The sequence below is a fragment of the Cheilinus undulatus genome, linkage group 21 (genome assembly GCF_018320785.1).
Source record: "Cheilinus undulatus linkage group 21, ASM1832078v1, whole genome shotgun sequence".
Taxonomy (NCBI): Eukaryota; Metazoa; Chordata; class Actinopteri; order Labriformes; family Labridae; genus Cheilinus; species Cheilinus undulatus.
In genome coordinates this window covers 8,131,941-8,144,867 of record NC_054885.1, presented here as the reverse complement: position 1 = coordinate 8,144,867, position 12,927 = coordinate 8,131,941, and positions in this window count along the sequence as shown.

Here is a 12,927-nt window from a genome sequence, read left to right as displayed (position 1 = left end):
TCTCTCTATATAATTCATCCAGTTCTTGTTGGAGTCTGTTTAATTCAGGCGTTAATTCATTATTATTTGGTAATTTCATTGTGATGTCTGAAATACTTTTTGTTAAATACTCGATCCTTACTTTTCTTTTGTAGCTAGCACTTTCCCAAAAAATCATTATGAGACAACAGAGAGTTACTGAGTTTCCAGTGGTTAAAAACTCTTCTGTTAACTCACTGAGTGCCAGCCCTTTTATAAAATGGAAAGTGGCTTGTGCCAGCGTTTTTGGCCATTTTGAGTCATCTTTCAAGACCCACAGAATATTTTGTACTATGAAACTGAAAACACCAAATAGCTCAAATGAAATAAGAAACTCTCTATTTCATCATGGAAAAAAACGTTTGTTTGTAGCTTGTTCTGTTCTTGATTTATCTGAAGCTGAATAGAGGCTAGTTTCAACAAAAAGACCACTTATTTTCTAGAAAGCTGAGAAAAATGCATTTTTGTGAAAGAGAGTCTGTCAAGCAGAACAGTGATTTGAATGTTATAATTTTGCCTTCCCTGACATAAAAGACATCTGAAAATTGTATTACAATGTTATTTTATTGTAAAATAAATAAAAAATTTTCCAGTCACTGTCATGCCATTCACACTCTGGAACTGGACGGCCTCCACGGGACCTGCCTATACGCCCACGTCCTCTCCTGCTTGTTGCTGTATGTGCTGTATGCATCCAGCTGGTGAGAGGCTGCCTTATTTCTCTGACGCATGGGGGGGAACCTCGCAGCATTCTTTAGCCTTTTAACCTCATAGATGAATAAAAGCACCGATCCCTGGATTCGCTGTCGTTAACTTCAGTGTCGGTTTCAGTGAGTAAACGATTTCTCAGGCAAAAGTTTAAAGTTTCTTCCAGCGTCTAAGATAGAACCTTTAGCTTAGATTACCTCCATAACGATTGCTCTGCTCTTTGACCCCAGGGTCTCCACCTCTGGCGTTTGATCTACCGTCACTTTCAGCTGTAGTGTTCCGACTACGTATCCCAGAAGCCCCAAAATTACTCACAGGGAGTGTGAGAGTGCCCCCTTGTGCCAGCCGCCGTAAAAACACTTTGACGTATACATCAATGGCACTCAATGAGTTAATTTGAACTGTTTAAAGTAAAATAGTCCTATGATTAGTCATAATAGCAGGGCTAACTTTTCCTTCAGTTACCTGACTCCATATCTTTTGAGATCAGCCAAAAGTCGATTCTAGAGCACAGAGTGAAGTTTTTGTTGCTCTAGGTGTGTTGTTGTTCATATGGGTTATGTTGGCAGTGTATCCAATAAGTTTGTTCGATTATGAAAGTTAACCAGGTTGTTCTCACCATCTCTAGGTCTTGGGGGGTATCTATCTAACTGATGTGACCATACCATATTAAAATCACCTCCAAGAAGTGTTTTAGCTGAAGGATATTTGTTTGTGAGCGAGTTAATATTGCCCTCTATCTCAGTTAATAAGAGGTTATTTAAATAGTCTGAGTTATAACCATAGACATTTCCTACCAAAAATACATACAAATGCATTTCCACAACTATAAAAATCCAGTGGCCCTTTTCATCAGATAATTTTTCCAATATATTCTCTTTAAAATTTTCTCACAAAACAGCAACTCCTGCTGACTTCTTTGATCCATGTGATAACCACAAGTCTTTTCCCCGTTGGTTCCTCCAAAACTGATTGTCCTCAGAACAGGAATGAGTCTCTTGAAAAAGAATAAAGTCCACTTTCGCCTCCTTAGAGAATAGAAAAAAAACGTATCTTTTGACAATATTTCGCAGACCCCTTGTATTAACAGACAGTAGGGATAACTCCAGAACAAAGATTATTTACTTGTAAAAAAATGAGAAAAGGTCCTTTGAAAAACATCAACTTGTCAAAAGGACTCCTGTAATATTTTAAAGCCTTGTAAACGATAAAGGATTAGCATTTCATAGAATAAACACGACTCAATCATTTCTGTAGGAAAAAAGCAGCACAATAGCTAGAGCAACACTGAGTTTGGATTTTTAAAGTATGAGATTTGATTGCATAAACTGGTGTTTATCTTTGAACTTCATCTTGATAGTCTGTTAGATATGAACCACATACAGAAACAAAATTTAACAGTAACAGTTAGAGCTTATTTGTAAGGTGTAGCTATGTAAGGTTTTTTTTTTTGTTGTTGTCCTCACAGTATTCCTCAGCTGGGTTGGATTTCTTTCCCATCCATGTAGGCTTTTGCTCCATGTGCTCAGGAACACCTCCAGAAACCATTTCCTGTCAGCACAGGTCACCGTGCCATCCACACATGCAAGTGTAGCATGCAAAGAAGAAGGCATGTTTGAACAAGATCCAGAAAGTGAGGCAAAATAGAAAAACTGTTCTGTGGTCAGATGAACCAAAATTTTAAATTCTGTTTGGAAACAACAGCCGTCGTCTCCTGTGGGCTAAAGAGGATCAGTGCACAGCTCAAAAGCCTGCATGTCTGATGGTATGGCGTGGGCAGCCTACACAAAAGATGAACAATGCTGAATATTAGACAGAGGTTTTAGAGCAACATGTGCTCCCATCAAGACATGTCTTTCAGGGAAGGCCTTGCATGCACCACATCCATCACAACAGCATGGCTTGGGTGCTGAACTGGCCTCCTTGTAGTCCAGACCTTTCACCAAAAGAAAAAGTTTGGAGTCATTAACAGCTTTATTTTGTTAAATTTTAAACAACTTTCAAATTCTGTTCATCAGAATTTCTTATCTTTTCCACATTGTTTATCATTCTCAATATATTGCAGGTGTTATACTAATGATTAAAGGTTGTAGCTTAATATTAATCAGCACATACAGATGACATAGTTACATTTAAGCACAAAGAACAAACATCATGGGCATTTCTGTATCATTCTTGGAAAGGCTGTGAGGACATGTGTGAACAAGGAACTCCAAATTCAGAGCCAGTCTGCCTGGAATTTTCTAGAAATTTCCAGGAGCACACATGTGAAAACAGTGGTAGAGACAAAGACAGAACACTGCTCATATGCTGAGAAATCTCTGGGTCATTTAAGATGTTGAACAAACATGGTGTCTGGCTTGTCGTAAAGTCAAAGTTTGGTTGAAACTATCACATATTTCTGTGTCTTTCTAGGTTTGTCATAACTTTTCAAAGCAGATGGATACGCCCGTTTCCTTGTTTTTCACTGGTGAATCCATCTTGCAAAGCTCCCATCTGAACCATTTGGGCCCGGTTAGAAAGTGGCAGAACCAATCAGCGACAAGGGGCAGTGCTTTCAGGTGCAGCAGAGTTGTGGCGTAAACAAGCAGCAGCAAGGGCTGGTGCAGTTATGGAGGAAGACATTAGCGTGGATGCTGCTAAAGCGCCTGTTTTATCAGAACTTGACGACAGCAGTGAGTTATTTTCTTTTCAAAAACGACAAAAATCGAGTACTTACATGTCAATAGTCGCCATGTTTCGCGTTATTCCTCAGAAGCTGCGCACACTCAGCTTGCTAGCAGCTACATCACGTGTTTTGTTGCTCTGATTGGCCTGTAGAGATGTGACGGGTAGAACATTCATCCAATCATACTCCGAGGATTTTTCAAAGCCTCTGCCTTTTTTCAAACATTTCCTATTGAAGCTTTCCCAGATGGATGTGTGAAACACATCCATCTGGCATGTCAGGTTAGGTTTGTCTGCCCCTCTATCTCCTGACATCTAGAGAGCCTCTTTGATGAATCAGCTCTAGTAGTTTAACTTCTACATCACTGAAATGTTTCTTAATCTCAAGCTTCTGCTTGCCATACCTCTCATCATAATAAGCCTCAAGGTTTTTGTCATAGCCACCTCCCCCAATCACATAACTAACATTCTCTTCATTAATCAGAAAGGAACCATGAGCAAGAGTTCCCAATTCTGTATAGATATCCCATTGGCACTTTTTTTTAATCATTTTTTCATGCTTTTTGAACACTGCATCCAAGTCTGTCTTGTAAACCTTGATGAGACTCTTTATGGGGTCACAGTTTTGAGTCCCTCCAAGTCTCTCCAGGTGAATCAGCATCTGGATGTGGAAGGCTGCCCCGTTCACCCAGATTTTCACAGCTTGATTGGTCACATGCTTGTCCCTCACCATGGAGTTCTTCAGTTTGGTAAGAGCAAGACTCAGCTGTTTTTCGATGCGCTTGATTTCCTTCCTCAGTTTTTTTCTGTCATTGATGTACATGTGGTACCTGTTCAGACACTCGTCAATCAGATCCCAGACCTCAGACGCCTTCTCCTCAGCAAACACAGACCGCAGAGCCTCTTTGATGCTTTCCTCAGGTGGACTGGATGAAATGATGTCGATGAGGACAGCGACAGCCAGAGCTCCAAGCCCTGCCAGTTCAGGTTCTGACATGAAGGCAGCGAGCTTTTCAGCCAGGCTCTTAATCCAGTCTTCAGCACAGTCTCCGGCCTCCATTTGCCGCTTTTCATAGTGTTGTTTCAGACTATCTGTAGAAGTCAGACTGCTGAACTCCAGAATGCTCTTGTTGACTTTAAGATCTGGACCTTTATCAATACTTTTCTTAAACTCCTCAATTTCTCTCTCAGCCTCTTCACTGATATTGCTTTCAGAGCAACTGAAAACATTCCCCATGGTCTTAGCTTAATGGTTGGATCAGAGGTGGAGGCTGTCTCTGTAACACTGAAAAAAAGAACATCTTGGTCATTAGTGTATATTTTTTGATAAAACAAAAATTAAAGCAAAGTAGGCTGTGGTCAGAGCTGGAAAACAGAAAGCAACATTTGCATTCAGATAAGAGACATGAGCATAAATAACAGCCTGAGTTTGAGACACCGCAACAGGGTCAGAATTTAGTGTAAACAATATGATTCTACCAGAGCAACAAGTAAAGTATGGTGCTTAAAAAAGTCGTCATCCCCTTGGATCACAAACAGCGTGATTAAAACCAAGTCATGATAAGATGCTTTTGAAGACATCCATTCTTGAATAATGACTAAACCATGATCAGATTTACAATACTCTAAACTTAACCCTTATGCCCTCCTTGAGCATTTTTGGCCATTTTTCTTAACTTAAAAAAAAAAATTTTGATCATTTTGTCAGTTTTACAGCTTGTGGAGTGAATTTTTACTTGTAACCCTTTTTTACTTGTAACCCTGTATGGTAATAGCGGGGTGTAGTGGAACTTGTGCAGTGTGCTGCAGCACGGTAAAGAGACCAGGGCAATACTTATTTGAGCGTTATTATGACAAATGCAGAAATGATCCATTCACATCACTTCCTTCGCCATGATGAGCTGTTTTTATGTGGGCATGTTCAATGTCATACTGTTGTGTTACCATAATAATTTAAAGACCATAGAATGATATCCTCCAAAGTTGCATCAGTTCTCAGTTATAATTGTCGAAAAAATTGCCTTATTTGGAAAGTGGGGTTTAACTGGTGGACTTCCTGTTGGGATTTTGGCATGGGTCCAAATAGCTTTTTTGTAGCTCTGATGATGATCCATATGCAGAGTGGAAATCATAGGCCTAGGATGAACTGTGTATTTTTGGTGATTTTTTTGTGGCAACCCATAAAACAGACATGAAAAATCAATGGTGTGAAGGTTCACCTGGCAGGGGGGGGCACTGTGGGGAGAAGATGATATTGATGCATGGATGTATTCAGGACCAATGTGCAATGATCCTTGTGAAGTTTGGTGATGATTGAAATAAACACTAAAAAGTTATAAGGCAATAATGGTGTAATTTCACTGCGAAAAACAGAGAAAAACGCAGAAGATTGGGCACCGATAGCGTCACCACCCTATGGTGAAAACTCACGCAGAGCACAACCTAGGGTGTCAAGGTTGTCTAGTTTCTGGAGTCAGTCAGATAAAATCCCTCGGACGAGTTAGTTCAAATACGACCCCTAAATTTACGAAAAGCAAATTTAAAAATCAAACTAGCCGACTTCCTGTTTGATTACGGATATGGATCCAAGAGGCTTTTTGGAGGTGTGATGATGGCCTATATGCACACCAAAATTCATAAGTCTGGGTTGAACCAGCTGAGGGGGCTGATTTTTCGAAAATTTGTAGGGGGCTCCATTGAGCCAATAGGCCATGCCAACCAACAAACATCCCATCAATTTTCTCAGCATGCAAATGAGAATGTTTTTGCCGAGTTTTATTGCATTACACATATCACAAGCCCCTGAGAATTCTACTTCTTGTTTCACAGGGAACAAAAAATTGCCAGGGCCACGCCTTTTTATGTAAATTTTTTTCCCTTGCATATGTGTAATGAGAAGTCCTTGGAAACAACCTGAGTGAATTTCTGCATGATTCAACCAACCATGTAGGTACTGGAGTGTGAAAGTGACTTTCTCTTGCCATAGGGGGCGCTGTTAGATCTTTCAAAATTTTAAAACATGAATGCGTTCAAGCATGGACTGTTATCAAGTACATGAAATTTGTGTAAGATAGAACAATGTTTTCCAGAGTTATGGCTATTTGAACCATTTTGGGAGTGGGGAAAAAAATTTGTAATGTGAAATTGTGATGAAGCTGGTGGACTTCCTGTTGGGATTTTCGCATGGGTCCAAGAGGCTTTTTGTAGGTGGGATCATGATGCATATGCAGACCAAAGATCATCTGCCTAAGTTCAAAATTTTTGGTGAATTTTTAAAGTGAGAAAAGTGGACAAAAGTGGCAAATTCAATATTATGAAGTCATAAGTGGGCGGAGGTATTGATTTCTGATGTTCGTGCATGATTTGATAAAGCCTCTATGGGTGATCATCTGTGAGAAGTTTGGTGATGATTGGTGTAAGCACTAAAAAGTTATGGACACTAATTGTTTTTACACCATTTTTTTGGAGAAAAATGATGAAAAACACAGTCGTCAAAGTTTGGCACCTTATAACGGTCCAGCCCCCCTGCTGAAAATTCACCAAAGCACAACGAGAAATCTCCATCTTGTCTAGTTTCAGGGAATACCAGTCTGGAGTCCAGGAGATAAGTTGTTTCGGACAACATCCTCCAGATGCGAGGACTGCAAATTTGCCAAAAATGGGCAAAAATGACCAGTTTTTGCTGATTATATCACTTCCTGTGCATTTTAGAGGATGGCCCCAAGAGGATTTTTTGTTCGTCTAGTCGTGATACATGTGTTCCGATTTTCATGCATGTCAGACATATTTGTGGGCGGGGCTCCTGATTTGTTGGTTTTGGCGCCCCCTAGTGGCCGTTTTTGGAGGGCAAAGTCTGGCAACACCAGAATACGAAATTTTTCGCGGGTCCTGATGAGATGAGCATAAAGCTAGGACTTTTTAGGGGGTTTAAGGGCCCCAAAACCGATGACGAAGTGTTGGAAAAATAAGAATTTAATGCTCACATTAAAGAATGCATTAATTTATACTGCAATGACAATGAGATTAAAAAATGTGGTTTTAATGGAAGTCAGTGGGGGCATTTTTGCCTCGGAGATGTCCAGAGGGTATTTCTAAAATTACGTAAAAAATACTAATGCAATCAAATCAATTTTGTTGCTAAGCTTTGACCCATCCAAGACTCTTATCACTCCCAAAGCCCCATCTTTCTACTATTTATTATATGGAAAATAATTCACTTTTGGCATTTTTTGCATTAAAAAATGAAATATTTCAAATAATCAAACTGGCATTAAAAGGGTTACAATTCTGAGAATTATTGAAGTTTTGGTAGTTTTTTGCAAGTCTGAAGATGTTAAAAAGATTTATGAAAACAAGGTAGAAAAAAATATTGATGTACGGTGATTTAATGGCAGTTTCTTTGTACATGTACATTTTTGCCTCAAAAGGTGTCCAGAAGGTGCACGAATGTTAAAGCTGGCACTACATAAAAAATACAAGTGCAATAAAATAAATTTTGTTGTAATTATATTAGAACCATCCAAGACTCTCATCAGCACCAAAGCCCCTTCTTTCCACTATTAATTTTATGGAAAATAATTCACTTTTTGTGTTTTTTGTAGTGAAAAATAAAATATTTCAAATAATCAAACTGAAATTTAAATGGTCAAAATTATTCAATGTATAGTAGTTTTGTACATCAAATGTGAAAAGTGTTAATTCAGATAGTGTTTGAGGATGATCTGAGAAATCAGGATTTTATAGGATCATAACTTAGAGAGAAGTTTGAGTCTCTTACCTTTTAATGAAAGCCTTTTGTGGTGTAAAGCTTTGGTAGAATCTGCCTCCAAACACACTTTCTGCTGGATTTACAGATTAGTCAGAACTAGAGTAAGCTCTGTCTGCGAATGATTCCGTTATCTGAGATTCTTGCCTTTTACATGGGCTGTGATTTTTTTGCAGTGCATTCCTTGTAGGACAAGTGACTTCTTGTAAGCTGGCAGCTTCCGAGAAAACGCAGATTCTTTCACTTTCTCCAACAACAATGGAGTGTTGTAGCTTCCCAGAATTAGAACAAGCTGTTTTTGTTAATAATCTGTTTCTGAATGCCCCTGCTAATAATTTAAGCATGTTCTAATGTTTGTTTAGGACGGGTCCAGTATCAGAGCAGATATGTGGAAACAGAGGCTTATGTGTTACACACACAGATGAAGTTGGTGGTATCCTGATACTGGAGAAAGAAAAACCCACACTTGTCAATGAAATAACTTGAAACTGACAAAAGTGATAGCAAATAAAAAATTACTGAGAATTCTCCAAAGAAAATCAAATGTTGCTTTTGAATTGTTCAACAGAATCATTTTAAAATACAAACTAATGAAATCGTCCTGAACTGAAATGATGGGACTCTTAACTTTATGTTTTGTTGCACAACCTTCTGAGGCATCAGGTGATTTCTGTGACTCTCAGTGAGACTTCTGCACCTGTCCAAGGTATATCGGCCCACTGCTCATGAGCAAACTGCTCCAGCTGTCTCTGGTTTGAAAGGTGCCTCTGCCAGACTGCATGTTTCAGCTCCTTCCACTGATGTTCAATAGGATTTAGATCAGGGTTCATAGAAGGTCACTTCAGAATCATCCAGTGTTTTGTACTTAGCCATTCTTGACTGCTTTTAGCTCTGTGTTGGGTCATTATCCTGTTGGAGGACCCATGACCTGCGACTGAGACCAAGATTTCATACATTTGGCAGCACATTTGGCTCCAGAATGATTTTATAGTCTTGAGTTTTCATCGTACCCTGCACAGATTGAAGACCTCCTGTGCCAGATGCAGCAATGCCCCAGAACATAACGAGCCTCCTCCATGTTTCTCAGTAGCTAGTCTTCTTCTCTTTGTATGCTTCGTTTTTGCATATGTGAATACTGAGCTGATGTGGCATTCCCCCAGAAGCTTTTTGGCTCGTCAAAATGCATTTTGACAAAGTCCAGTCTGGCTTTTTTATGATTTGCTTTCAACAGCAGAGTCTTCCTCGGTCGTCTTCCATTGAGTCCATTTTGGCTGAAACAGTGATGGATGGTGTGTTCTGACACGTAGAGTTCACCTCTAAACTCTTTGGAAGTTGTTCTAGGCTCTTTGGTTACCATTTGTATTATCTGTCTCTTTTATTTGTCATCATTTTTCCTCTTGCTGCCACATCCAGGGAGGTCAGCTTCAGCCCTGTGGACCTTAAACTTCTGAATAATGTGTGCAACTGTAGTCTGGAACATCAAGCTGCTTGGAGATGGTCTTAAAGCCTTTACCTTTAACATGCTTGTCTATAATTGTTTTTCTAATCTCCTGGGACAACTGTCTCCGTAGCTTTCTGTGATCCATGTTCAGTGTGGTACACCATGATCCCAAACAGCACAGTGACTACTTTTCACCCTTTAAATAGGCCGACTGACTGATAACAAGTTTGAAGACACCTGTGATGCTAATTACAGGACACACCTTAGCTTAACATGTCCCTATGGTCACATTCCATCAGCTTAGTCCAGGCCGGTTTCATTAGGTTTTTTTTTTTTTTTTTGTTTGTTTTTTTCTAAAATTATTCTGATAAACCACGATTCAAAATTAGTTAATTGTCATTACAATGTATTTTAAATAAATGAGCAATCAAGAAGGTTTTCTGATTTGTGGTTCTTAATTCATGTAGACAAACAAACTGAAGGAAAGTTTCATAAAAATCCAAATGAAACACCAAAATTACTCAAATAAAGACCAGAAATGTTCTTTAATGTCCCTGTTTAAAACTACATTAAAGTGAGTTTAATCCATTTCCAAATCAGTGGATCTTTACATTAGACATCTTTCATATTAGACAACCATTGAATATTGGCATCATGATGCTTCACAAGCCTGGAATCTTCAAATCAAAAGCTAAAAGGCAATGCAAGGTCATAAATCATAAATATGAATAAATAGCTGAATTTAACATAAATAACACCCGTACAAAAACACATTTTTCATAGTGATCACCAGTGGGACTTACATGCATTTTCTCAGTATAAGATGAATAAAAATCTCAGTAAATGCCAAACGGGAAGACGTAGCAAAATACAGATTTTAAACCATCTCTAAAACCTGTTTTTATCTTAAGTGTTTCTCTTTAATAATGTAGACAAGTCAGTGGAAAATCTTAGTGACTGACAGATTAACACTTATTATGTAGGTTGTCTTATCAGATTAAAGATGAAACTAAATACATGTACTGGATTTAATATTGCATTTAAGAAAGTAGAAGAAAATCAGAAGATTGAAGCGACAATCAGTCTTGTGCTTCTGATTTTGAAAGTGCCAAAATACCTTAAAGATATTTCTTATATCTATTTTTGATATACAAAATGAATAAAAACAATAGAATCTCAAATAAGCATTTAAACATATGTTTGCTGATGGTTCCATATCAATTTAATAAAAATACTCAATATGTATAATAAACCTTGCACAAAAAGTAAGGAAAGCTGTGTTTGGTAGATTATTTCTTTGTTGCAACAATGCTTCTTGGCAATTAATCTTATACCGCTGGAAAGCCTGTTTATTTCCCTTTTAAATGGTGCCACATTTATAAGGAACATGTATTTGTGGGATGAGCAGCAGAGCTGAGTATGTGGGTTGTGGCCATGAAAAATGAGCCAAATCTTCTCTGCCAATGCCAAACAGCTGATTCTGCAAATGACTCTTGTTTGATGGATTGGATGATAGAAGTTTGAAGAAACAAGACATTTTGGCAACTGAACAGTGTAATTATTTAACAAACAGGAGCCTCAGTAGCATGTGGAAGAACAATACACATCCACAACAGCCTGGCTCCTCCTCCTCATGCTGGTCACCAGCCTGGTCACACACTGCTGTGGGATGGCACCCCATTCTTCAACCAGCATTTGTCGCAAGTCAACCAATGTGGTTGAGTTGGTCAGTCTGGCACGCCCAAGCTGATTCAACAGGTGTTCAATGGGGTTAAGGTCAGGACTGCTGGCAGGCCATTCCACCGTCTCCACTCCCAAATTCTGGAGGTAGTCTCTGATGTCATCTACGAAGATTGAGGTTGGTCCCAGACTGTGGAGATATGGGATTGCCACTGGTTGCAGTATCTCATCCCAATGTCTCTCTGCATTGAGATCACCTAAAATGATGACAAGCCTCATTTTTCAAGATGCCTCCATCAAAAGATGTTACTCTGTTGGTGTAGCAATCAGCATAACGTTCTCTGTGTCTTCTTCACACTTTCACCCTACAATCCAACAGGTGTAGACAGAATCTGGGCTCATTGGCGAACATAACGGACACAAACGGGAATGGGCCTGATGGTGAAGGGCAGTCATGCTCTGGATTGTCTGGACAGAGAACCTTCAGCCATATCGTCTTGCAAACCTTGACTACAAATCTGTAGACAGCCAACAGTTCCTGAGTGCAGACAGGGTGAGGAAATGGTCTTCTTAGAGTGTCGTCTTCTTGGGATGCCCACTTCATGGTCCATCTTGGATATCCCCCGTTATATGGAACTTGGCCTTCAGTTTGGAGGTGGTACTAGAGCTCACTCAGGTGACAATCAGGCACCTGATTGTCAGCACCTGGAGGTACCAAAAGCTCAAAGTAAGAGTCAATGGCAGAATAAACTGTTCGGCATTGGCAGATGAGATTTGGAAATTTTTTCATGGGGCGCAACCCCCATATTCGGCTCTGCTGCTCATCCCACAAATGCATGGTCCTTACAAATGTGGCACCATTTAAAAGGGAAATAAAAAGACTTTCCAGTGGTATTATTATTGCCAAGAAGAATTGTTTCGACAAAGAAATAATCTACCAAACACAAATTTCATTACTTTTTGCGTGAGTTTAGTTCATTTAATTTGTCAGTATGTTTTAGCTTGCAAGTGTTCCCTTTTTATCAGGATGTCTAAAATCAAGCTAAAGGCCAGATGTCAGACTTAGCGGTAAAAATATTGTTCTGTATTTTCTGACAGACAGACAATGCTGCAAGTGAGACCCTTGTTGATTATTGAGTTGTTGTTCTCCGTTCTCTGTACGACTTAGCAAAAGACAATGGTATTGGATTTATTCTCTGAAAAGCAAGGAAGAAACTTTTCCTTATGTATAAATGAAGGTTCAATATAAATGGGTTGCCTTTAAACAGAACTTGAGGTATGAATGTGTTAAGAAAATATGCTTAGTTTGCCCTCTCTAAATACAGTTATGTGCCTGACCTATTGGTTAGTCAGGGTGGACAGAAGTAGATGGAAGTTGCATGAAAACCTATCATGCAGTTTGAAGATAGGTGGCTATGACACAGTCAGGTCAAAGTCTGGTCAGATTTGTGTCGTCTGATCCAGAGTCCTGTAAGGGTCCAATTTTGCACATGCATGCAGCCACTGACTGTAGTTTAGTGTTTTTTTCAACCTGGTATTTCTTTGACATACTGGAACAAGGCTTATGTTGCATGAAAATAAACGGCAGAGTCGAAGGCAGAGAACGAGATGGAGATCACTTATGAGTTAATGTTTGTAATAACTGGAT